This window comes from Seriola lalandi, unplaced genomic scaffold, assembly GCF_002814215.2.
Source record: "Seriola lalandi dorsalis isolate HSWRI2012SDOR001 ecotype SW California unplaced genomic scaffold, Sedor1 jcf7180002054929, whole genome shotgun sequence".
NCBI lineage: Eukaryota > Metazoa > Chordata > Actinopteri > Carangiformes > Carangidae > Seriola > Seriola lalandi.
The window spans coordinates 242,479-257,602 of record NW_019525481.1 but is presented as its reverse complement, the minus strand read 5'-3'; the positions used below and the strand labels follow the sequence as shown (position 1 = coordinate 257,602).

At 46.2% G+C, this 15,124-nt stretch overlaps 1 protein-coding gene across 1 annotated transcript in view; it reads left to right on the top strand.

Annotated features, from left to right (window-relative positions):
* Positions 1–15,124, top strand: part of large2 (LARGE xylosyl- and glucuronyltransferase 2) — a 185,072-nt gene that overhangs the window by 83,624 nt on the left and 86,324 nt on the right. The gene's annotated exons all lie outside the window — the stretch shown is intronic.

The following is a 15,124-nucleotide window of genomic DNA, read 5'->3' as shown; positions in this document are numbered from 1 at the left end:
CAATCAGAAGAGAGGCTCAGAGCCTCCTCTCTTCTGATTGGCTCACCGACCTGTTGTTACTAGAGCTCCAGAGCGAAGCCTGAGAGAGGAGATGTAAAACTACACTGAGATGGTTTTTATATCTTCTGATGGATCAACACTTCAAATAAAACACAGAAGAAGAAGAAAACATGGAGCTTTAACGCATAATGTTTTACAGATGTGACATATACATATAACTAGTAATGGACGTTGTCTGTTGCAGTGGCTGCCACGCTAACATGCTCACACTGACTTTAATATCCTTGCAGGTATTTAATGAACACCTGTTGATGGTGCTGGAGGAAAAGTCAGAGGATCATCAGAGGTTATTACAGTTCATCCTGAGGGGAACAGGAACATTTTAACCACATTTTTGTCACAATCCATCCATCAGCTGTTGAGACGTTCTTCACTTTAAACCACAAATATCAACCTCATGGAGAAGTCAGGAGGATCAAACATGGCGACACACGTTTCTGAAACTTTGCAGACATGGAGCCTCATAAACAAGGTATAAAAACTACTTTAGAGAGTCTTTGCAGTGGAGTTACTGAGGAAGTGAGAGATAAGCACATTTCCCCCTCAACAGATCAGCCTCAGACGTCTAATGTAAAACAACATCAATCGAGCTTTAGGAAACTGATAAAAGAACAAAGGGAACTTTTCTTTGGGGATATTTACATCAGAAATCCTCACAAAACCTTCTCTTCTCCTTCAAAAGCAAAATCCATCAAAAACAGTGCTGCTGAATATTCCTGGATTACAGACGTTTGACTGTTTGAAGAATAAAAGTCTTTGTTTCTCGGGTGTTGAAAGAGTGGCACCTTTTCTTTTTTTCTTTTTTTTCTTCTTCTTCAAACAATTCGATTGATTACACAGTAAAGCTTGTGCTGAATTAACCTACAGGTAGAACGATCAATCAGCTTTGACACAGCTTCCTATACAGTCTGTGCAGCAGAAAAGGATTTTTCACATTTACCGATCTAAAAACCAACTCAACACGATGATCAATGGAAGTGGATAAATTATAAGTGAAGAGTAATTTCACACTCCGCTTCCACTTCGTCCTGGTGGTTACATCTGGTCATGTGACGTGGAGGAGGTGAGAGCGCTGCTGCAGACTGAACATGCACACTCTTCTCATTTGAAATAACACATTGTATTTCTTGCCATTAAAGGGAAACTTCCCGCACTAGTGCATTCTGGGAGCTGTTTGTTGATGATTACTGCAGTTTACTGGTTCTGTCTGCGTTTCTACTTAAGATAGAGATTTCCTACGTTTCCCAGAATCCCATCTGATCATTTTTAAGAGATACAACTTACCAAAGTTAAACAGAATTGATCTGTGTAACACTTTGCTTTCGTAAAGTGATGGTTTCACAAACATCCTATGGTTCGTCACATCAGTGTGTCCAGTCAACCCAACAGTAGTTTCATATCTGTCCCGACCGTCCATCAGCGATCTGCTCCGCTCTTTTATCCAGCCGATGTTTGAAGCCTGACTTCAGCTGCTTCCTGCTGAGCTGGTCTGTCGGCTGTATTTTCACAGTCTGTGTGATAGTTGCTTCTGACACTTGTGTTTCGTAGCCCTGGGGCTAACTTATGTTCAGCGCCTAGCTTAACACCATTTGACACTTGGGTGAGCGGGAACTAAAAGGTTAAAGAAACAACCCCGGCATCGTGGGAAATGTGCTCGCTTGTCATCCTCAGTCAGATAGACACTCTGATATGACTTTAGCTTAGCATAGCACAAAGACAGGAAGCAGAGGAACCTGTTAGCCTAGCATAAAAAACACAGTATCAGTCATAAGTTTGGACACACTTTCCTATTGGAAGGTTCATCCTCAAGTGAGGCACAGCAGGTTCACCAAGACATAAGGAAGCATACACAATAAATAAATAAATACAATATGGCCGAGGTTTAGCCCACAGCTAACAGAGCGTTCAAACCAGAACTGCAAATTTGACTTCTTGTTAGAGAGAGGCCAGTATTTCCTGTGTGAAGAAAGAACTGGGTTGATTTTCCCTCAGGTTGTGCAACAAAAGTTTAACCAAGTCGAACTCTGACCCCAAACACGCTGACCTCCACAACCTGCCTCACAGGATCCCGGTCGAAGTCATGACATGGAAAATTTTACATTAGAGAAGAAGAGTTTTTGTTGCTCTGCTCTCCGATCAGACTGATCCATGATGGTTTAAGTTCATTTTCAAAGACAGAAAGCCAGTGTGTGTGAGCCAGCGTCTCTTCATGACGAGCAGCGGCGTGTCTGTTGGCGACGCAGCTGTTGGCGTCAGAAAACGTAGAAGTCCAGGCAACTTTATGGTAATGAGCGGCAAGCAATCACAATGTGCTGCGCTCTAGAGAACACGACCGTGTAAACTTTAGTTCCCATCCAACATTTGTTCCCAAGCACAATGGAGGGGAAGTTGATAATAGCGGTGGCGTGGCGTGTTTCCACATCCAGGTAATTTCAAGCTAACCAGCGTAACAGCAGTCAAAACAGTGTTGATTGACGACTCAACGGTTAAATTAAACCAGAGCAAATGTGAGACTGAACTTTGAAAATACACAGTGCATTTATAACGTATATTGGTAACACGTGTTGTAGAGAGTAGACGGTGCCAGAAGTAATTGAAGAGGGTGAAAACAACAAACACATCAGAGTTCAGGGGTTAATTACATGTAGTATCTTCTGTCCCTATAAGCTTGATGCTAACGAGACGCAGCTCCTTTAGCCATGTGTTTCTATTCTTACATGTTTAATACAGAAGATAGTAAATTCTGTTGTGTCTGTCTGGTCCCACAGAACATGAGATTATCCAACAGTTGTCAGCTGTTTTAACACCTTCCTTAATTGCATCCTGGTGTTTTCTTTCTGCTGCTGTTGGTCTCTGTGCCTCGTCTTTAGGCGGCTGCTCTGTGTCAGTATTTGTTGGATTTTTCCCCGTTAATAGTCCCGGAGACAAAGTATGTATTTGTGTTGCGTCGGCTCCTCCAGCCATCGCATCATCATCCTCTCTCCTCTCCCGTTCTATCCGACAGTGTTTTCTGTGACTGGCGTGAGCAGAGGAGTGAGAAGACAACTTTGATGTTCAGCGAAGCGCTCCACTTCAAAGTTCTGCGCCGCAGGATTAGCCAAGGAGGGAGATTACTGTAATTGGGGACCGTAGAGGTGGAACAAAAGGTTCTCCGCTTTGTCAGAGAGGTGGATGTTGTACAGCGAAGACACACACACACACACACACACACACACACACACACACACACACAGAGTTACAGTGGAGGAAGTTAAAGGAAAAATGCACTTTAAAGCACAGTTTAAAAAAAAAAGAAACATCCACTTTATGGCTCATACACTGCTGTCAGGATGACGGAGTGTGTATTAAAGCGAAAATGAGAGTGCAGATAAAGTTGCAGATGTAGACGACACTGTGCAGCAGCTGGAGAACATTGTGTCCAAGATAAACGGATAAATAACTCAGTGTTTAACGCTTTCGTTTGGGCTCAGAACCAGACTCTCGCCGGCCTGTGAGGAGTTCGCATCTCTCAACGTCTTTATGCAGAAACGAAGCCGAGAGAAAATCCTTCTCCTCCGCTAACACCACGTTAACATTCAATGTGGCGTTCATTAACCAAACTTAATCACTGCCGCTGTTTAAGAGGAGGAGGGTGTGAAACTGTGACATCACAACAACAACGCGCCGGAGAGCCGTTTGGAATAACTGAATTATCTCCTCGTTACTGCTCCATTTGGCGACGCTCTCCCTGTTTGTGCAGCGAGCTGTTCAAGTGGCAAATAGGTAACGATTTCTAATTGTCGGACTCGCTGTAGAGATTATGGGCCGAGTTTAGTGGATGACTTCCTAAGTGATTTTGTTCTGCCCGGCTTCTCCCCCAATTGACTGTTCATCTGTAAATAGTCACAGGATGAGACGGAGAGCCAGGTACGCTGAAGACGTTCAGATTCCTCTCTCATCAGCATCAGTAACAGCTCAGTGATGCAGAGAGGAGGCGCTGATTCAATAAACCCGGCACGCTGGAGACGACGCGTCATCGGAACACTCCAGAATATCGACCCGGTGCTGGATTTAAAATAAAAGATGCTGTTCTGGCTCATGGAAATTAATGAGGTGACAATCAAGCTCCTCAGAGCTGAGGAGGAAAGTCCACAGTGCTATTTCTGTCAAAGTACTTCCTGTGTGTACAGCATATTATTTTCATAAAGTAATGCTGCAGCCAGTCTCAGCATCCTCCTGCCTAATATGGAGACTGTAAGAGCGTCGGAGTGCAGAGTGAGAGAGGAGGTGTGGGGTCGGTCCAGTCGGTCTGACCTTTGTACAGAGGGCACAAACTTTTTTTCCCGCCTCTGGTTCTGGTCCCTGATAAGAGATTTTTCAACAACTGGAGTCCAGGTTTTCATGAAGCTTCGTGTGGACATTGTGTGACCCCTGACCTTTCCTCCAGCGCCATCATCTCAGAATCAGAATCAGATTACTTTGCAAACATGGGAGCGAGATATCGTTCTCCACTGGACAGGTATGACAGAAACACCTTGAGAACAAAGATTCAAAAGCAGGGACACATGCACTCAGGCTTCCCAGAGGACGAACCCTTCTGGGTCTGGACTGAGGATTGTGAATTTCTTAGCTGATACTGATGATTTTTGTTCGTTTTTAGATTTAGTTGTTGTTGTTGTTGTTGTTCGGGGAAACAAAAAAGAAAAATACAAATTAAGCTCTTTCCCTTCATCACACAAATTCAATAAAAACCTTCTTTCACATGGCGAAGACACTTGGTGAAACGTCACAGTTTCAAAGCCTTTTCCCGCCTGTTCTACATCTACCTACTCAGTGAAACTCAGCTCTCTCTCTCTTCACCGTGCGTCTCATCTCCAGCACTGACAGCCGTCTTTATCCATCCCTCACTGCACCGTGTTTCCTTACGTCTGGGATCCAGTGAGGTCGTAGTGATCGATGCGTTTGTTCATGGCGTCTAATGATGTGGTCTTTGTTGTTTTAACATTCTGGTCTGTGTCAGCGGCCGATGCCTCCGATGAGCAGAGGGAGGTCGTGGTCTTTCCATTCTTGTCAGACGTGCTGTTCCACCGAGAGCTGTCGCCTTCCCCAACTGGATCTGCTCAGCCCGCAGGTGTCGAGGGGTGAGTGTTTAAATGTCCGACTGTCTTTGGGCCTGTTGCCGCCACATCCAACAGCTGCAGGGTGAGCGCCACGCAGCCAAACCCCGACCAGACCGCTATCCGTCACAGCTTCTGCCACATTCCCGCCATTATCTCTCACCACAGCACGCACTTTGGATTCGTCTGTTTTCCACGTTCCAGACTTTTTCTCCGACGCCTCAGAGACAGAGAGAGAGAGAGAGACAGAGAGAGAGAGAGAGAGAGAGAGAGGCTAAACACCCAAACTCCATGTATCAGCTGTGAAACGTCACGAGTCAGCAGAGACGATGTCGTCACGTGTCTCCGCTCATGTTTGTCATATGGGAGTTTTCTGTCGTCTATTAAATTTGCTTCTGACAATAATCTTCAGTTAAATTCAAACAGCTGTCAGCAGCTGAATAACAGCTCATATCTTACCTGCAGTTGTTGTTACCTGCAGCATGTTTGTTTTCAGGCGCCATGTTTCTTTTGTTCTGACGTTCTGATTTGTCTTCGCGGTCGGTGCGGACGAGATGTTTCGAGCAGAGATCCTCAGGATGTTGTTGATTCCATTTAATCAAATGTAATCAATTTTCCAACTTCCAGCTGCTGCTCGTGGAGTTTCACAGGTTTTCATGTCGCACCTTGAGGACGTTAGCCGCTCCGTGCACCTGTGTCCTCACTGAGTGGGATTACTGAGACAAATACAGCAGCTAAAAATCATTTGTGTTGAAATTATGAGCTAGTTTTAGCTGCTGTGTCGACTCACAGGCGTGTGAACACGTCTCATGCTAGCGCTAGCTTGATTTCCAGAGCTTGTGTATTATAGCTTTAAACGCACAGGATGTAACTTCTGCCTCAAGGCGTCTCAATCAAACAACAACAAAAGACGGCGTTGGGTGACATCCTGAAGTAGCGTGGGATCATGGGAGTTGTCGTCTTCACCATCGCTGTCGTCCGCTTCTCCCAGTTCTGATTCCTTCAGTGTCGGTGGTTCAGGAGGATTTTACCTGCAGCTGAATCATCCACAGAGGTTTCCTCCACAGACCAGGGGATTAAAACCAGTAGAAACCCTCGACAAAACACACAGGTCCGGTTGTTTTTAGATGTTTTAATGTGGGTAAAAGTCACAGATTAGAAGTTAAAGACAGAACAACCAGCAATGTGTTTTATAATGTTTGTACTTTACAAGAAAAGAAAAAATATCACTCTCAGTTTTTAAGCTTTTATTCTGTAAATTATTTTGCGCTCAGCTGATTGATACAAATGTGAGTCAGTACAGATGTGAGACAGCGAGAGATTCACAGGTGACCGGAGCAAAGTTATTCCAGTGTAATGACAGCGTTGGGAGAGATCTGTCTGTGTTATTGAGGTGTGACAGTAACACAGTCTGAACACCCACAGGCTTCAGTGGAATCACTTAGTGAAGCTGTTTTCACCCTGGCCTGTGATCTTGACATGTGTGTGTGTGTGTGTGTGTGTGTGTCTGCTTAAGGCATCTGAGTAGTGTAGAGTGAGATTTCCCTTCAAGCCTGTTTGAGATTCATAGCTTTAGAATTGGACTCTAAAGTGCAGGGCGGCCACTTTTTAAAAGCAGACACAAATTCTGGCGCCTGTCTGGAACCTTATCCTCCGGAGACCCACTTAAAAGTTTGGGCTTTTTTCAAAGTTTGGCATCTGAAATCAGCCACAACAACAACAACAACAACAACAGCAGCAGCAACTGGTGAAAGTGAGGAAGAGACGGTGTGCTAGTTGGAGACGTCCAGGTGTTACCTGAGAGCCCTCCACTGCAGAGAGGAGGCCGAAGACGTCTGTCTCCGTCCTCGGCGGCGAACTAATTAAAGACAAACCCTTCTCGCTCCACCGAGCTGTTAACGTCGGTGTTGTGTGCTGTGCATATGTTCTCCACCTGTTAACAACGGTGTCCTGAGAAACTGTCCACGAACCGCAGGTTCACTTTAATCTGAAAAACCACACTCCTGCTTTGTTGCAGCACGATTGGCCGCCTGCAGGAAGAAACCCGGACGTGGTTCTGCACCATCGGAGCTGCACAAAGTAAATCTGTGCACTCTCTGTCGGTCGGGAGCCGAGGAGGGAGTCGGGTGAGTCCACAGAGGGAGGGGAGGGGTCTCCTGTTTCCCCTCTGACGGTAACTGATGGTTATTTTAACTGCGGCCCAGATTCTGCCCTAACTTTAACCACAAGGTCATTATTGTAGCCATGACAACAGAGATCCCGTGATGTCAGTCAAGCAGTAGTAGACGTCCAGTTACATTTCAGGAGTCTGTAAATCATCTTTTGGAAAGCTGCGCTCACTCAGTTCTGTTCGTTCTCACATGAACCACAATCACAGTGTGTGTGTGTGTGTGTGTGTGTGTGTGTGTGTGTTTGTGCAGATTTCTGTTGATTTATTCATCCGTGTATTGATCGAGCTAATCACTAACTCTAAATCCCACCTCTGCTGGGAAGAACATGAAGCTTTCTGAGCGGGAAATTAGCAACAGGAAAAATTAGCGGCGTGGATGAGACTGACGCGGGAGAAGTGCTTCTGTCTATAAACGCTGCAGCATCTGTGTCGATGGAAACATCACTTCCTGCTCACGACTCGATTCCATTCAATATTTATTCAATCAGAGATGCTTCAGTTACATCACCAGTTTTCCTTGGATAAGAATGATTGTCAGAACTAAAGCTGTGAATTCTTCCTCTGAGCCGCTGCGTTATTAAAAATATTGATATTTACATTATAAATGGAGCCCAGAGCAGCTGCATTATTCATTTGTGTTTTACATTTGTGTTTACAGTTCAGACAGAGTGTGTGAACACAGATGCACACGGCTTCTTCACCGTCTTCATAGTTTTTGAAAATGTGAAACGCAGTCCGCACATCTGTCTTTGGACTTGCAGGTGACTTCAGACTTCTGACGTGCAGAGGTGAACAGCTGTTTGTTCACGTACTGGAGTTATTAAGTTGAGCGGGATCTTCAAGAGCTCAGAGATATGGGAAGCTTTTTTTTAAAAAAAGTCCTTTAGAAGAATTCACAACCTGGGTGGCTCATCTGGTAGAGCACATACCGTGAGACTCAGTCCAGGTTCAAGTTCGACCTTTGGCCTTTTGCTGCATGTCATCCCCTCTCTCTCTCTCTCTCTCTCTCTCTCTCTCTCTCTCTCTCTCCAACTTTCCTGTCTCTCTGCCGCAACAGTGAGTGATGAATATAGGGAAACCAGGACTCCGTGCACGGAGCTGCACCCTGAAGATAATGGGCCGAACATGAAGTCGTATTTATTTTTTAATGTCCAACATTTGCAGATAAGATTAATGGACCTGGCCTGACTCGTGTTACGCGTATCTCTGAGCATTGAGCATAAAATCAGGACAGACAGCAGCGATTCCAAACCTGCAGCCTGAACGATGGAGATCATAATTCACCACCACACGGCTCGACACGACAAGCAGCATTCAGCTGAAGTCAGTGCGCGGATTGAAAGCCCCTCCATGCTCCGGTCTTTTGTGAATTATTATTGGTAACTGACCTAGTACACAGCTACTTTATTTTGGGCTTCAGTCAGATTAATTTCATTCCCGTTCTGTGAGGAAGCACAAAATCCATCAGCAGTTCCCCCCACACACACACACACACACACACACACACACACACACACACACACACACACACACACACACACAGAGTGACAGTGTTGGTGCTGCTCAGCCTGCAGCCCACAGACTCTCTGCAATCTTCATAAAAGACACTGAGTTTCCCGCCTCTCCCCTGCGTCTTATTTTGTCCTTCTGTTGTGAACATTTTCCCTTCGTGCAATCAGCCTCAGGTCGCGGCGTCTCGAACCCTTCAGCTAATTCTGAAGTGTTAATGGTTTCTGATGCTGGCAGTCGGAGTCTAATTTAACTGAGTGAAATCTTAAATGCAACAGTGCAGCTGAGAGCAGCCTCAGCGCAGACTGTTATTATTCACAGCAGATGGAAAATGACTTATTGATTTTGAAAATGACGTCTAATGTTCTCTGAGGAAAGTTCAATTAAAGTGACTGGAGAGGTCGGCAGGAGGTCAGCGAGCCCGGCCGACGGGAAGCTTCCACCCGAAGTCGAAGTCCGTGTGAACAGCGTGACAACAAGCTGTTCATCGGCTGAAGACCGACTGGCGTCACGGCGCCACGACTACACCGTCCCATTTCCTTCTTGGTCCAAAGATTCATTGCATTCGCCGGTAATGAAGTTAATATGTCAGTAAACAACGCCGACAGAGAGTCTGGTTGCTAGGCATTCAGGTGAAACTGTTTACAGTTTGTATCTCAAATTATGACTTTTTTGTTTTTACTTTATTATAATTACAGCCTGATCTGTGGTTTGGATTAAATTAGGCAGCTCTGCGTGGAGTTGGCTGCAGTTGTATTCAGCCCTTTTAGTTTAGTACAAGCAGCAATAACACAAAGTAAAATTACTTCATTAAAAGTCAAGGTGAAGTCTGGATCCTCAGATTCTGCGCTGCTCGTCGTTTTTCCAGGAGTTTTGCTTCACGGCTCCGACAGCATCGTTTAATCTTCACAACCTCACAAATATCGCTTCTTCATTTTCCTCTTCTCATCCTACTCAAAGGCTTTGTGTGTGTGTGTGTGTGTGTGTGTGCGTGCGTGTGTGTGTGTGTGTGTGTGTGTGTGTGTGTGTGTGTGCTGCTCCTGATGGGTGAGGCTGGTGGAGAGCAGGCCATCCGTTAAAAGCCTGCCTGATTACAGCCTCTCTGATGGCAGCAGGATCTTCAGGCTCCATTAGACTCACAGATGCTGCAGCTCTCACCTCGGAGTCCTTTTTAACAACGCTTCCTGCCGAACACTTGGACTTGATGGCTTCACGAGTGAGCTGAGGTAGGCGGACACATGCAGCTCGAGTTCAGAGGGAACCGGAGGAAACGGCTCGCATCAGGACGGCGCTCTCTCGTCAGGGCGTCCGACGCTGCTGCTGCTGCTGCGGGTTCGTGATTTGGCCTCAGCGTGTGGAAAAGCGGGAAACCTGCTGGATGACAGTTCTTTACTAAGTGAAGCCCACAGCAGGTCGGGTTTTACCTTTTAATGTTACTTTGCTGCTCCTCCTGATAAAGCAGCTGCTTTCCACTTCAAAGGAACCGGCTGCAAACATGTGAAGGATAATGACGACCTCAGCGAGCCACGCCTAAAACACATACAGATAAAAAGATGAGAAGATGAGCAAAAACACACGAGGCCCAAAGAACCTGAGCACAGAAATATATATGAAAATATAAGAAAGTAGAATCAGCTCCTCGTTTCCTCCACCAACCGGCCACGCTGCAGGAAACATGGGCGCAGTCTCTCCGTCCTCAGCTACAGCGTGAGTAATAGCCCGAAGTGTATTTGCAGAATGTTATGGTATCGCAGTGAAGTTGACCTTTGACCTTTGACCACCAAATTCAGTTCATGTCCGAGTCCAAGTGAATGTTTGCGCCGAATCTGAAGAGCTTCCCTCAAGGCGTTACTGAGATATCACGTTCGAGAGGCCAAGAACGTATTTTTGGGAGGTCACAGGGTCATTGACCTTTGACCTTTGACCACCAAAATCCAATCAGTTCATCCTTGAGTCCAAACGGACATTCATGCCAAATGTGAAAGAATTCCCTTGAGGAGTTATCGAGATGCGTTCACGAGGCTGAAACCGTGTTTTGTGAGGTCACCGCGACCTTGACCTCCGACAGACGGGCTGTCGCTACAAACCTGTTTCCATAGCAACATGTAACATGTTTACTGTGTCTGTCAGCATTACCTGCTGCTACCTGAGTGTTTCTGCTGAGTCTTATTCAGTTTCATATTGGTAAGTGTTTCTCAGGAAATTGAAACTGATCACATGATTGACCAATAAATTGCAAAAACAATATTTCTAGAAAACTTATAGAAGAATTCACCACGTGCAGCTTCTGTGAGGTTCAGCCGTCTCTGTGTGTTTCTCTCCCTCGCACTCAGCCGTCTCGGATTAATGTGCCAGAGAAAGATAATTGAGAGTGGAACGGGATGAAGTGGAGGGTTGATCCAGGCTGAGAACAGTATCTGTGCCTTAAACACACACTTACATCTGATGTTGACTCAGCACATGAATTATCATAATTACATCAGACTGGTGTGTTTTATATGTGGCGACGAAGCGGCGGTCAGAACAAAATAAAGCTCCAGAGGATGAATAAAGACTCGGCTCACACAAAACCATGGCAACAGCTGTAGCAACTACCATCCATCAGCTGTAACCGTGGAGTCCCTGCTCACGCTCCGACCAGCAATCAAAAGTTTCTCACTGCTCTGGACAGAATGTGTTTAGAAATAAAAAACCTCTCCTCCATCCTGCTGCGGAACGATACCATTGATTTACTCCTCCTCAACTCTGGCCTCTAATGGCCTGTTGCTACAATGAACATCTCCGGCCTGAAAACGCCGCTCTACCTATCGATGAGCTGCGTTCAGGAGCGGCGGCAGATCGTTAGCCGCGCAAGAAAACTCAAAGAGCGGCGAACAAAGGGCGGGAGCATCACTTGTACGCGCAGACACTGATTCAATAAGAAGCTTTTGTAGCAGGTTCTCCACTGATTTCAGTGTTGTTGATTTGTTTTGTTCGGTGTGGAAGTCTATTAATGACAAAACTGCTGACCTTCAAGGGTTCGACATGAGCTCGATGCTTCTCTCATGAGCCTCCTGAGCCAGAGGGCAGTTAGCCTGGATTAGCATAAAGACTGGAGGTCTGACTCTGTCCAGAGGTTAAAAATCCACCGACCTATTCCTCTAAAATATGATTTTAAAAGTGCATTCATTTTGCATTTTTCAAAAACTGGATGCAACAATGTGCTTTAACTAAAGCAGCTTACAGGAAGTTTCTCCTAAGTTTTAACTGCTAAAATTAAAGGTCATATATTTTGATAGGAAGTGTTTGATCCATAAGAAGATGTATTTGTGGTTTCAAGAACCAAAAACCGTCTCAGTGTAGTTTTACATCTCGTCTCTCAGGCTTCTCTCTGGAGCTCTAGTGACAACAGGTCGGTGAGCCAATCAGAAGAGAGGAAGCTCTGAGCCTCTGGGGATTGACTCACCGTTGGAGCCAGACTCTAGTGGTCGTTCGAGGAACTGCAGTTTTTGGCTGACCAATCACTCAGACAGGTTTCATGAAATATGTTGCCGTCTCTCTTCAGCTGGTGAGAAGCAGCAAATGTGAAATCTGCCTCTGTTGTTTCCCCGACTCTGCCGCAGGTCTCGCACACAACACCCACACCTTTTGTTTTCTGTGTCCACAAATCATCATTGTGTCGCACGCCTTTATCAAAGTCACGAGTCACAACATTTTCAACAGCAGATGAAAAGTGAGTTCGGGGTGGGGGGATTCCTCTCTGCCTTAAAACAAACTCCTGCTTCTTCTGTGACTTTAAAACCAGCGCAAACAACAGGTGCTGGACGCTGCGAGGCCTCCGAGTTGTTTTAGGTGTCAAAATATCTCGGGGAGAAATGTATTCAGAGCGCACGTGTGCGACGAAACCCCTCCGGTCCGTTCTCTACACTCGTGTGTCTTTGTGTTTCTCAGTGACAGGTGTTGTCGTGTGTGAGCAGGCTGAAAATATGCAACTCGTTAGCGCTGGCTGCCGGAGGAGTCTGTCCGCCGCTCAAAAGCCGGACTGGGATTCAGTTCAAGAGTTCTTTGTTTTCCTGGCTGCCTGAGCTGGACCGATCTGTCTCCTCCTGTTTGCTTTTATTTCTGGATCCAGCTGTCGTCGTCGGGTTCTCCATCCTACCAGGCGGCTAATTGCATTCACCTGGACTCCCGGCTGATTAGAGGGCTGAGGAGAGGAACGCATGGAGCATGGGGAACAGGAGTGAGAGCCACTGGTCTTTTCCAATCCTTCTTCTTCTTCTTCTTCTTTATTTAAACTCTTCCAGCACATCCTGGAAGTGACAGTTTGCAGTTTGGAGAACATCTTTAATGAAAAAGGAGATTTTGAAAATGAATAATAATGTTGAATTCAGTGTTTGACGGTGGAATCAGAGAATTATCGAAGGCGCTGTCATTGCTGGGATTCAGCAGAACTGACGGAGCTCACCTCGCTCTTATTCTTATAACAGGGAGAGAAGGAAAGCAGCAGAGTTTGTCCTGGCTCAAGTGCTTTTATTATTGTGTCCTGGCCGAGTGGTCAGGGCTGACTGACAGCAGTTTTGGTGAAAGGGTCTGAGTTTCAATTAGCTTCTCCCTCAGGAGGACAGCGGCTGCTCATCCGCAGCGCCGAGCCCAGAAACCTGCCAGCACCATTTTCATCTCTCCAGGTCTAAAGAAAGAAAGACTCTCACTCTCCATTTCATTCATTTAAAGGTACATTTCCTGATTTTGTTTCAGCACCAACAGCCGCCTGTAGCTGTTGATGTTTTTTTTACACTTTTTGGCTCATTTCCCAAAAGCACCTGAAGGCCACGATGATCTTCGCCCTGTTTCACCCCAAATGGTTTTAAAAGGAAATGACGCCTTAAAGGAACGACAAAATCCACAGTCCTGAATTTCTCAAGTTCAGCCTGGGGGAAGAGAAGACACCTCCACCCTGGTTGTAGTCGTGGAGGACTTCATGGGTCCGCTCGATGAGACTGAGCTGGGACACGACCCGGGACACGACCCGGGACACGTGTCAGGCCGGGTCAGGCCTTGTTTTACTGCTGTGGGTCTTGGTTCTGTGTGTCAATATGTCCAGGACCTGGATGGTGGATCTGGATGGAGCCGAGTGTCGGTGAACTCGGCTCTGATCTTTGTTCTGATGAGGAAACTGAGAACGAGCTTATTGTAGGAAAATGGTTGTTTATGTTTTATTGTTGGTGCAACAGGTGGAAATAGGTTTATAGATTATTTATATAAATTTATCTTTGACGCATAAGAACAAATGAGTTTCTCTGATGATCCGATGTTAGGATATCACTGTTATTATACGGCCCTGACGGATCATCACGCTGCTGCCAGCGTCGGTGTTTGGATCTGTCTGGGTCCGCAGCATTTTCAATCAGGTCTATTCCTCCTGGTGCGGATGAACCGTTCCACATCCGTGGGTCTGACCTTGTGGGGTGGGTGGAGCCAGTAGCCGCGGTTTGTGACATCACAAAGTTCCAGAAGTCCTGACGGCTGGTTTTAAGGCTCAGTTTCTGAATACAGGCTGTGTGCATTTCTCTGTGGACTGAGGCTTTGATACTTTCACAGTATTAATATAGAAGCTAGAGCTGATCTATAATCACACTACACATGGACACAGACCTTTACACTGGAGGAGCTTTAAATTAACTAAAATACCACATCAAGTTCTGTCTGTAAAGTGAAGTTAAACAGAATGGCTCCTCTCCAAATGTATTAATATCTAAAAAAACCATCTGATCATTTCCACACACATTCCTTAAGCAGTGACTCACGGCCCTGTCTGCTAGTAGAGTTTGTTTTTTACAGCCAGGGGAACATCAGGCGTCTTTTTTATTGATATGACTTCACACCTGAAGTGAAACGAGTCAGGATCTGACCTCCTTCAAAATAAGACGTGGGGACTGAGGAGGGACATGGAACATCGAGGTTATACAAAGCCACTGCAGGAAAACAGAGAGAGAGAGAGAGAGAGAGGGAGGGAGGGAGGGAGAGAGGGAGGGAGGGTGGAGGCGATGGCGAGGAGCAGCCGGAGGCGGGTGGTGAACATTGTGTTGTGTTGTGTTGTTTTCCTCCCGCTCTCCGCCTCAGTCGCTCTGCTGTCGTGGTGGCGTGCGGTCAGTGGAAGCACCTGCTGACCGGATTAGAAAGGCCTGTGTCTACCTGCTGCACGCGGCGCTGCGTTCTGATTCACTGCCCGCTGCGGCGACGTATAGTGTGGCCGTGTGTCCGAGCCTGTGTGTGTGTGTGTGTGTGTGCGTGTGTGTGTGTGCGTGTGTGT